Raw genomic sequence first — 11,882 nt, forward strand, 5'->3', positions numbered from 1 at the left:
TAACCCTCTGTGGTTAAGCTAATTGTTTTTCCAAACAGTGCTTAATCACCTTGTTCAATATCCCATTTGAAATTCCAGTCAATTCAAATTCAAGTAAAGTTTAAAGTTGATCAAAAGTTGCTGGCAAAATGTTCATCATTTGTCAAAAATTCCATCACAAATGATTGTTAAGGAAAACAACATCACCTCCAAGCCAGGATGGACTATAGCAATTAAAATAGTGCCATTTTGGCATTTCAAAATGCTATTTTATTTGTGCAAAATCCAAATGAGTTCGGTTGCCCCTCAAACTTTTTGTGGCAATGCCAATTACTACAAAGAATTTAAGTGGTCTAGTTCCACATTATTTTCTAAGTCTTTGGGTAGCCCAAACCTTTTCCCTAGCTGTCTCTGTTTTAAATAAATGAATAAAAACAGGCCAAAGGCCCCTGGCATCTCCCTGGGCCTCGGCCCACCTAGCCTGCCCACGCCGCTGGGGGGATAAGACCAAGTCTCCCCCTCGGCCTCGTCAGCACCCAAGATCTTTTCCCCCCTGCTCCAGATCCTCCACGATCGCGCTCCGCCATCGCCGGCAACCTCGCCCCGCCGTGACCACCAGCCTTCGCGCGCTCTTCCGCCGTGCCCAGAAGTACCGTCGCCGTCCCCTGCTTCCTCTTCGCTGACAAGACCGAGTCGAGGGCCCCGGCATCGACCCCCTACATCATCTTCGCCATCGGCCCCGACGAGCCCCGTCCTCTCTTCCAACTCCGTCGCCTCTACAGCTCCTAAGCTACCGTCGGGCCTCCGTGTGCCTCTGTGGTGAGCTCCTCTTCACATCCCCTCTTTCCGCGCCTCGATACCATGCGTGCTGCTAGCTGCTCGTACCGGCCGACCCCCTGCTTCCCCGTCCATGCCCGAGCGCCCCGTGCGTGCGGCCGCTCCCGCTCTGTCCGCAGCCTCTGCTACTTTCTGTTGCATCTTCTCTCGCGGCTCGCCTGCTATGCTGCTGCTGCTTGCCTCCCTCCCCGCGGCCACCTCACGCTCACGTCGCGCTCGCCGCTCCCTATCCATGCCTAAGCGCTGCGCCGCCCACGCGCACCGGGCCACAGCCGCTCACCTCCGGTTGCCGCCCGTTGGCAGCGCCCACTGCTCGCCTGCGGCCCCCTCGTTGGCCGCCGTTCCCCCCACCTTGACGCCCACGGCCCCGTGCCCCTACGCCGCAACCGCCTGCCCGCTGCTCCCTCCGTTGTTGTAGCTCTGTCGCCTGCCGTTGCTGCTGCGCGCGCCATCGAGCCGCCCCGCCGTTGGCCTCCACCCCCTCACCGCTCGCCTGCGCCGCAATCGCCCCCGCTGCTCCCCGCGCACCGCCAAGCCCGCGCCGGCCACCGCTCGCCGGCCCTGCCGCCAACCGCTGTCGGCGTCGCCTAGTCCCCTCCCCGCCTCGCCTGCTTCGGCCGGCCGGGGTCATCGGCCGCGCCCCCTGGCCGCACCGCGCCAGCGCCCCCGCAGCCAGGACGGCCACGGCCTCGGCCGCGCCCGCCCCGTTAGCCCGCTGCACCCGCACGCCCGCTAAACCCCCGGGCCACTTACAAGTGGGGCCCAGCCCCTGAAAAAAAAAGAAGAAAAAAGTTTTAATAATAAATTAATTAATTAGTTAATTGATCAATTAATTAACTTAATTAAATTGGTTTAGTTAAACTAACTAATTAATTAGCCTAATTAATCTGTAGTTAGTAAGATGAGTAAATGACTGGTCAACTGGGACCCCCTGGACCCATAGGCCAGGCTGTGTACACTTCTATGTACATAGTGTTGTGTGCACTTAGCAATTTTGCATCTATTTTTGAATTAACAATAATTTCAGAATAATGCTAAATCTTTGGAAGAAACTAAACCGTAAATCGGATGAAAATGTTTTCTACATGAAAGTTGCTCAGAACGACGAGACGAACCCGAATACGCAGCCCGTTCGTCCGCCACGCATCCCTAGCTTAGCGAACACGCAACTTTCCCCCTCCGGTTCAAATGTCCGAAAACGCGAAACACCGGGGATACTTTCCCGTATGTTTCCCCCCTTCGCCGGTATCACCTCCTACCGCGTTAGGTCACACCCGGCACATCTTTTTGCCATGTTATGCTTTGTGGTGCTATGTTTGCTTTATAATTACTGTTTCTTCCCCCTCTTCTCTCCGGTAGACCCCGAGACCGATGCTGCCCTTGTGATCGACTACGTCGACGACGACCCTCCCTCCTTGCCAGAGCAACCAGGCAAGCAAACCCCCCTTGAGCATTCTGATATCGCCCATTTCTTTCCCTCTCATGCTTGCATTAGAACTGCTACTGTTTTCTGTATGATCCTACTCTGATGCATAGCCTGTTGTTGTTACCTGCTTTCATACCTTACCTGCTTATCCTAAACTAATTAGTATAGGATGGTTAGTGATCCATCAGTGACCCCCACCTTGTCCCAGTTGCCCCGCTTTATGTTTGATGACTCGATCAACGTGATCGACGCCCAGGCCCCGACACCACACAGCACCCCACCTTAGTTGTACGACTCTGCAGAGTTACCATCGAGTGTCGAGGGTGGAACCTCTTACATCACTCCTGATGAGATCTCCGTAGTGTAGCTTTACGGTCGAGGTCATCGAGGGTGATTTCCTCCTTAACCACTTCCGTTACGGCTCTGTCGTGCAACCCATCAAACGTGAACCTCGAGGGTGGATCCTCTTACGTTCACCTTGATGACAACATCGAGTGGAATTCACCGGGGGTGATTCCTCGGGTTTTCCCCTTGGTGTTAGACACACAGTTACTATGGTTACTATGACTTTGCACTGAACCATGTGACCAAAGACGGGTTGACCCTGAGTGGTACCTGTGCGAGCTTAATTGCGAGTGATGTGGAGTCGGGTTGACCTGGAAGGTGCCCGCGAGATACTTACGAGGCGTCGCGGGGCATTCTTAGCCCTTGCCGCAAGTACTCGAGATGGGGCGATGGGGTCACATTGATCGTGAGTCTCTGCTCGTTACCGCGCGTTCCTAATCCACTACGATTTGGATATTTGATCCGAGGGGCCTCTGGCCTGATAGCACTAACCATCACGTGGGCATAGTATGGGCGTTCTGCGTCGTATACATCAGCCGAAGCTTAATAGACGTCAGCGACTAAGCGGCGCGTGCCGGGTTGGACTGGTAAGCTCCTGCCTTTTTAGGGAGGTAGCTAGGTATGCTCACCGGCCGCCCTCGCAACGTGCAGGAGTTCCCGGGGAGATGTCCCATGACCCCTGGGGGCATAGGTTTAGTCCGGCGTGCTGGCCTCTCTATTAATCCTAGGTCGGGTTGCGGCGTATTGTTTGGCCGAGGCCGGGCATGACCCAGGAAAGTGTGTCCGGCCGGAGTTAATCGAGCATGGTGGATAAGTTGGTGCATCCCTGCAGGGAAGAAAACATCTATCGATAGCCTGTCCTACGGTAACGGACACTTGGAGTTGTATCCCCATCGATACAACTAGAACTGCATACTTGTGATGGGAATTGGATGGTGATGATATTTGGATCGTGATGAGAAATGCATAGTATGGCTCTGGGATTGCTTTCTCGCAGGGAGTTGAGGAAGGATCTCTGGCCGAGGTTGATAACACTTCTACTACTTTACTTTATGCTACTCTACTCCCTCCTGTTGCTGCAAGATGGTGGTTTCCAGAAGATGCTAGTCTTTGATAGGCTAGGCTTTCCCCTTCCCTTCAGGCATTCTGCAGTTTAGTCCACAGATACAACCCATTCCTTTGATACAGATGCATACTTAGTTTAGATCTGATGTAAGTCTTGCGAGTACTTTGGATGAGTACTCACGGTTGCTTTGCTACTTCTTTTCCCCCCATACCCGTTTGTTGCGACCAGATGACGGATCCCAGGAGCCAGACGACACCACTGATGACTACTGCTCCCCCGAGGGTGCCTACTACTATGTGATGGCCGCTGACGACTTGGCGTAGTTAGGAGGCTCCCAGGCAGGAGGCCTTGCCTTTTCGATCGATGTTGCTTTTGTGCTAGCCTTCTTAAGGCAAACTTGTCTAACTTATGTCTGTACTCAGATATTGTTGCTTCCGCTGACTCTTGTGTTTTCGAGCTTATGTATTCGAGCCCTCGAGGCCCCTGGCTTGTAATATAAAGCTTGTATTATTTTAATTTGTGTCTAGAGTTGTGTTGTGATATCTTCCCGTGAGTCCTTGATCTTGATCGTACACATTTGCGTGTATGATTAGTGTACGATTGAATCGAGGGTGTCACAAGTTGGTATCAGAGCCGACTGCCTGTAGGAATCCCCTTCTAAACTCCTTGGCCGAAGTTGAGTCTAGTCGGTGAAAACTGTTTTACTAACATGGTTGTGTGGCTTACGGCCCCACGTCGCCATTGGGAGGTATTAGGATCTTTTACTCCTTGTCTATACTCTGGGACTCTGATCTCTCTTCCTTTCGGATTAAATTTTTACTAACTTGACATTAGGTTCTCGTAACCACTTCATCCCGGAGAGCCCCTCACCATAGATGACCGACTGTTTCATCAGAAGACTCTGAAGGTACTCCTCGATGAGTCTTGAGACCCTGTGCCCACTTCTTTGCAGCTCCCTACCACCGATATATCCTTATGGATAACTATATACACTAGTCATTCATACAATCATTCCTTGTTGCTCTTGTTATCACAAGATGCCCTGAATTGCTATCCTTTGTTTCGAGAATCCTTTAAGCTTACTGCCTTGCAGTTCCTTGTCATCTGAATACCCCTATGGATAACCTTGTGCACCTATCGAGTATCCGCTCATCCTCAGTTGACTCATGTACTTCACAAAAGTCTTCGTAATACCATTTGTTCTTGTAAAAAATCCTCAACAGCCTATTGTTCTTGAATTTCTTGCTTGCTTGCATTATGGTTAAAACCATAAGTCTAGTAATCTTATTGTCAGCCTTTGTCATTATCACTTTGAGTCCGTTGATACAATATGTTGCGAATTACTCGAAATCCTCAATCAGATCCTAGCATTCATCCTTCCGGCTCAGACGTCACTCCAAACATGAGCTTGTTCTTGTCAAATCAAACCTTGATTGATTGTCGATCTGTATCGATTCAACTCAATTATCTTTTGATCAGAGCCTCTGCTTCAGATCTTCTGATTTGAAAATCGTAATTCCTTTGTATTCAAGCTTTGAAGTTATCCAGTTATATCTATAACCCGATTCCTTTGCATTCTTTCTTCTTCTAGATGAGTATCGATACTCACATCAGGTCTTTTATGGACCGCCATATCCTTGGTTGGATTATTATCCGACAATGTCCTTCATATTCATTAAACTTGTGAGTTTTGCCCTGACACATAATGCCTTTGGTAAATTCTATCATCTGCTTTTACCAACCATGCTCTGCTTTCGAGGTGGTATATTTTATTCTCGAAATTTATGATATATGTTCCTAAGATGCCCCGATGGGTTGAACCTGTGTCTTCCCTAATCTGTGTGAACTCAAAAGTTATGCGGGTTATACTCTACTGGCCTTTCATCAGATATAATTTTCAATACTACAACTTCATCAAGAGCGAGAAGTAAAATGAAAGGTTATGCATTGTAGAAGTGGGAGTCGACCCTAAACCTTTGTGTTCATGCCCATGGACTCAGTGTGGAACTTATCATGAAAGCTTCTTGCAAGGATATTTAATCATTTGTATAATTCTTCCGGTATCGTAAATTGGATCCCTTGCAATTATGGTCCCGTCCATATTTCCTCCTTGATCCCATTTACTGGGTAAGTTGAAATTACTTATCCTCTGCAAATCATTTCCCCCGTCCAACCTCTACTCCGATTTACCTTAAGGCATTACACCTAGTACTTGATACTGAGAAGCTTTATACCCCATCACATCATTCCTAGCCTGATCGGCTATATTTTTTTTCATGTCCACTTTTAACTGTGCTGCCTGGTCCTTATGCCCGGAGCAACTTTCGACGATGAGCTAAGCTTACGTCGATCTTCCTCATATTATCATTTCACCTCGAACAACAAGCTTGACTTTGAGCTTGTGTCGAATCCATGGTTCTCATAGCCTTTCACTTCATCCTTCCTTTTCAGCTCGGTGACATCTTCATGAAATCTCTCGACAAATGTGTCGTGATCATCATCAACATTCTGAGCTTTTCCAGGATATCAATCGAATTCATGGTGAGAAATACAATCCCCCCCTCGATGATTTATTTTATCATCATAACATTCTTGCCTTCCCCGACACAAATTTGTTCATATAATTTCGGAAATACATCCTTTTGGCATGTCGATGGATTGTGGTTGAGCCCGTCGGCCACACCCTCATCTTTTCCCTGCTAAAATTGTATGACTTATTTTCTAAGTTGTTTCCGATGGATCCTTGGTGTATCCAAAGTCCGACCTTGCTTGAAGACCATGTCAATGCTATCTCGAAGCTTGTCTGTGGTACTACGATTTTCAACGAGCCCAATGCTAAATGTTTCCTGCTCAATTACCCAAACACCACTTTATGGGTAACATCATGAAATTCCTCTCCCCTTACCTAAGTGGTTTTCTACCTTCCATCCGGTATTGGATATCATACTCTGCTTGTTCTTGGGAAGGATATACCCCTGAAATATGTGTTTAAGCACATTTTCCTTTCCATTGATCTGTTTAATCTGATAATCACATTTTCCTTTCCATTGTTCTGTTTAACCTTCTTGAGGGTTATATGATCTAAGAAGTAATACGTCACTGCTTTTATAAACACCTCGATGTACTACTTGGTCAGAATATGCCTGTTACTATTGATGGTGGCATTCCGGTAGCCGCCGATGGACGAGAACTTTGCCTATTAGTCCGCCTCGTTCAACGAGCAGGAAAATGGTTCTCTTTGTCCCTCGCCCTTGGTACCAACGTTGTTGCCGACATAACTGACAGGCTACCCTCTGACATGCCTTGCTATCATAATCGTGCAAGATGTCAGCACTCTTCCTACTTTTAACCCACATGGTGGGCCCATAACCCATAGTTCCACCAGGATTGAAACCTGACTCTCCTGTACACCCTTGATGCCGAAATATTCTTTACACTTGGCTTCATATCATGTCACGAGCCACCTTCCGAGAGATGATCTATTCCCGATGCTCTGAACCCCTTACTCACACTCTGTTCAGGTATTAATCGTTTGCCCATCCGCTTGAAACTTCCTATTGAGCCTTCATACTTTGCTCTCGATGTTTTATTAAGTTTCTACTCGAGATACTTCTGCCTCATTCCATGAATTGCTCACCAGATAATTAACCCTATAAGGGTCAGTTCTCCTGAAGTTACTCTTTACTTCCCCACTTAAATCTCAGGACGAGATTTCTTGTAGTGGAGGAGATTTGTAACATCCCCAGTGTCATGCTACAGTAACCCTCTGTGGTTAAGCTAATTATTTTTCCAAACAGTGCTTAATCACCTTGTTCAATATCCCATTTGAAATTCCAGTCAATTCAAATTCAAGTAAAGTTTGAAGTTGATGAAAAGTTGCTGGCAAAATGTTCATCATTTGTCAAAAATTCCATAACAAATGATTGTTAAGGAAAACAACATCACCTCCAAGCCAGGATGGACTATAGCAATTAAAATAGTGCCATTTCGGCATTTCAAAATGCTATTTTATTTGTGCAAAATCCAAATGAGTTCGGTTGCCCCTCAAACTTTTTGTGGCAATGCCGATTACTACAAAGAATTTAAGTGGCCTAGTTCCACATTATTTTCTAAGTCTTTGGGTAGCCCAAAACTTTTCCCTAGCTGTCTCTGTTTTAAATAAATGAATAAAAACAGGCCAAAGGCCACTGGCCTCTCCCTGGGCCTCGGCCCACCTAGCATGCCCACGCCGCTGGGGGATAAGACAAAGTCTCCCCCTCGGCCTCGTCAGCACCCAGGATCTCCCCCCCCCTGCTCCAGATCCTCCATGATCGCGGTCCGCCATCGCCGGCCACCTCGCCCCGCCGTGACCACCAGCCTTCGCGCGCTCTTCCGCCGCGCCCAAAAGGACCATCGTCGTCCCCTGCTTCCTCTTCGCTGACAAGACCGAGTCGAGGGCCCCGGCATCGACCCCCTACATCATCTTCGCCATCGGCCCCGACGAGCCCCGCCGTCTCTTCCAACTCCGTCGCCTCTACAGCTCCTAAGCCACCGACGGGCCTCTGTGTGCCTCCGTGGTGAGCTCCTCTTCACATCCCCTCTTGCCGCGCCTCGATACCATGCGTGCTGCTAGCTGCTCGTACCGTCCGACCCCCTGCTTCCCCGTCCACGCCCGAGCGCCCCCGTGCGCATGGCCGCTCCCGCTCGGACAGCAGCCTCTGCTACTTGCTGTTGCATCTTCTCTCGCGGCTCGCCTGCTATGTTGCTGATGCTTGCCTCCCTCCCCGCGGCCACCTCACGCTCACGCCGCGCTCGCCGCTCCCTGTCCATGCCTAAGCGCTGCGCCGCCCACGCGCACCGGGCCACGGCCGCTCACCTCCGGTTGCCGCCTGTTGGCCGCGCCCACTGCTCGCCCGCGGCCCCCTCGTTGGCCGTTGTTCCCCCCACCTTGGCGCCCACGGCCCCGCGCCCCTGCGCCGCAACCGCCCGCCCGCTGCTCCCTCCGTTGTTGCAGCTCCGTCGCCTGCCGTTGCTGCTGCGCGCGCCATCGAGCCGCCCCGGCGTTGGCCTCCACCCCTCACCGCTCGCCTGCGCCACAATCGCCCCCGCTGCTCCCCGCGCACCGCCGCGCCCAGCGCTGCTCACGCCCGCGCCGGCCACCGCTCGTCGGCCCTGCCGCCAACCGCTGTCGGCGTCGCCTAGTCCCCTCCCCGCCTCGCCTGCTTCGGCCGGCCGGGGTCGTCGGCCGCGCCCCCTGGCCGCACCGCGCCAGCGCCCCCGCAGCCAAGACGGCCACGGCCTCGACCGCGCCCGCCCCGTTAGCCCGCTGCACCCGCACGCCCACTAAACCCCCGAGCCACTTACAAGTGGGGCCCAGCCCCTGAAAAGAAGTTCTAATAATAAATTAATTAATTAGTTAATTAATTAATGAATTAACTTAATTAAATTGGTTTAGTTAAACTAACTAATTAATTAGCCTAATTAATCTGTAGTTAGTAAGATGAGTAAATGACAAGGGGCCCACCCCCTGTTGACCAGTCAAACATTGACTGGTCAACTGGGACCCCCTAGACCCATAGGCCAGGCTGTGTACACTTCTATGTACATAGTGATGTGTGCACTTAGCAATTTTGCATCTATTTTCGAATTAATAATAATTTCATAATAACGCTAAATCTTTGGAAATTCATAGAAATTAAACCGTAACTCGGATGAAAATGTTTTCTACATGAAAGTTGCTCAGAACGACGAGACGAACCCGGATACGCAGCACGTTCGTCCGCCACGCATCCCTAGCATAGCAAACATGCAACTTTCCCCCTCCGGTTCAAATGTCCGAAAACGCGAAACACCGGGGATACTTTCCCGTACGTTTCCCCCCTTCACCGGTATCACCTCCTACCGCGTTAGGTCACACCCGGCACATCCTTTTGCCATGTTATGCTTTATGGTGCTATGTTTGCTTTATATTTACTGTTTCTTCCCCCTCTTCTCTATGGTAGACCCCGAGACTGATGCCGCCCTTGTGATCGACTACGTCGACGACGACCCCCCCCCCCTCCTTGCCAGAGCAACCAGGCAAGCAAACCCCCCTTGAGCATTCCGATATCGCCCATTTCTTTCCCTCTCATGCTTGCATTAAAACTGCTACTGTTTTCTGTATGATCCTACTCTGATGCATAGCCTGTTGTTGTTACCTGCTTTCATACCTTACCTGCTTATCCTAAACTAATTAGTATAGGATGGTTAGTGATCCATCAGTGACCCCCACCTTGTCCCAGTTGCCCCTTTATGTTTGATGACTCGATCAACGTGATCGACGCCCAGGCCCCGACACCACACAACACCCCCCACCTTAGTTGTACGACTCTGCAGAGTTACCATCGAGTGTCGATGGTGGAACCTCTTACATCACTCCTGATGAGATCTCCGTAGTGTAGCTTTACGGTCGAGGTCATCGAGGGTGATTTCCTCCTTAACCACTTCCGTTACAGCTCTGTCGTGCAACCCATCAAACGTGAACCTCGAGGGTGGATCCTCTTACGTTCACCTTGATGACAACATCGAGTGGAATTCACCGGGGGTGATTCCTCGGGTTTTCCCCTTGGTGTTAGACACACAGTTACTATGGTTACTATGACTTTGCACTGAACCATGTGACCAAAGATGGGTTGACCCAGAGTGGTACCCGCGCGAGCTTAATTGCGAGTGATGTGGAGTCGGGTTGACCTGGAAGGTGCCCGCAAGATACATACGAGGCGTGGCCGGGCATTCTTAGCCCTTGCCGCAAGTACTCGAGACGGGGCGACGGGGTCACATCGATCGTGAGTCTCTGCTCGTTACCGCGCGTTCCAAATCCACTACGATTTGGATATTTGATCCGAGGGGCCTCTGGCCTGATAGCACTAACCATCACGTGGGCATAGTATGGGCGTTCTGCGTCGTATAGCGAAGCTTAATAGACGTCAGTGACTGAGCGGCACGCGCCGGGTTGGACTGGTAAGCTCTTGCCTTTTTAGGGAGGTAGCTAGGTCTGCTCACCGGCCGCCCTCGCAACGTGCAGGAGTTCCCGGGGAGATGGCCCATGACCCCTGGGGGCATAGGTTTAGTCCGGCGTGCTGGCCTCTCTATTAATCCTAGGTCGGGTTGCGGCGTATTGTTTGGCCGAGGCCGGGCATGACCCAGGAAAGTGTGTCCGGCCGGAGTTAATCGAGCATGGTGGATAAGTTGGTGCATCCCTGCAGGGAAGAAAACATCTATCGGTAGCCTGTCCTACGGTAACGGACACTTGGAGTTGTATCCCCATCGATACAACTAGAACTGCATACTTGTGATGGGAATTGGATGGTGATGATATTTGGATCGTGATGAGAAATGCATAGTATGGCTCTGGGATTGCTTTCTCGCAGGGAGTTGAGGAAGGATCTCTGGCCGAGGTTGATAACACTTCTACTACTTTACTTTATGCTACTCTACTCCCTCCTGTTGCTGCAAGATGGTGGTTTCCAGAAGATGCTAGTCTTTAATAGGCTAGGCTTTCCCCTTCCCTTCAGGCATTCTGCAGTTTAGTCCATAGATACAACCCATTCCTTTGATACAGATGCATACTTAGTTTAGATCTGATGTAAGTCTTGCGAGTACTTTGGATGAGTACTCACGGTTGCTTTGCTACTTCTTTTCCCCCCATACCCGTTTGTTGCGACCAGATGACGGATCCCAGGAGCCAGACGACACCACTGATGACTACTGCTCCCCCGAGGGTGCCTACTACTATGTGATGGCCGCTGACGACTTGGCGTAGTTAGGAGGCTCCCAGGCAGGAGGCCTTGCCTTTTCGATCGATGTTGCTTTTGTGCTAGCCTTCTTAAGGCAAACTTGTCTAACTTATGTCTGTACTCAGATATTGTTGCTTCCGCTGACTCTTGTGTTTTCGAGCTTATGTATTCGAGCCCTCGAGGCCCCTGGCTTGTAATATAAAGCTTGTATTATTTTAATTTGTGTCTGGAGTTGTGTTGTGATATCTTCCCGTGAGTCCTTGATCTTGATCGTACACATTTGCGTGTATGACTAGTGTACGATTGAATCGAGTGCGTCACGAAAAGTATAGGTGGTGGTGAGGAAAATGGTAAAACCAAGGTTGAGCCTTGCTTGAGGAGTTTTATTCAAAGCGAACTGTCAAGGGGTTCCGATAACACCCAACCACGTAAGGAACGCAAAATCAAGGAACATAACACCGGTATGATGGAAACT

At 50.2% G+C, this 11,882-nt stretch overlaps 2 long non-coding RNA genes across 2 annotated transcripts; both read left to right on the plus strand.

Annotated features, from left to right (window-relative positions):
• The first annotated feature begins 498 nt into the window (after positions 1-498).
• Positions 499-4,169, plus strand: LOC147991532 (uncharacterized). The gene is made up of 3 exons (XR_015613937.1): positions 499-798; positions 2,176-2,247; positions 3,882-4,169. It is a non-coding gene; the product is annotated as an uncharacterized LOC147991532 (long non-coding RNA).
• A 3,750-nt stretch (positions 4,170-7,919) lies between these two features.
• Positions 7,920-11,650, plus strand: LOC147991533 (uncharacterized). The gene is made up of 3 exons (XR_015613938.1): positions 7,920-8,209; positions 9,635-9,710; positions 11,339-11,650. It is a non-coding gene; the product is annotated as an uncharacterized LOC147991533 (long non-coding RNA).
• The last annotated feature ends 232 nt before the right edge of the window (positions 11,651-11,882 follow it).

The sequence above is a fragment of the Triticum urartu genome, chromosome 1A, assembly GCF_056163025.1.
Source record: "Triticum urartu cultivar PI428250 chromosome 1A, HENAU_Tu73, whole genome shotgun sequence".
In the NCBI taxonomy this organism is placed as follows: Eukaryota; Viridiplantae; Streptophyta; class Magnoliopsida; order Poales; family Poaceae; genus Triticum; species Triticum urartu.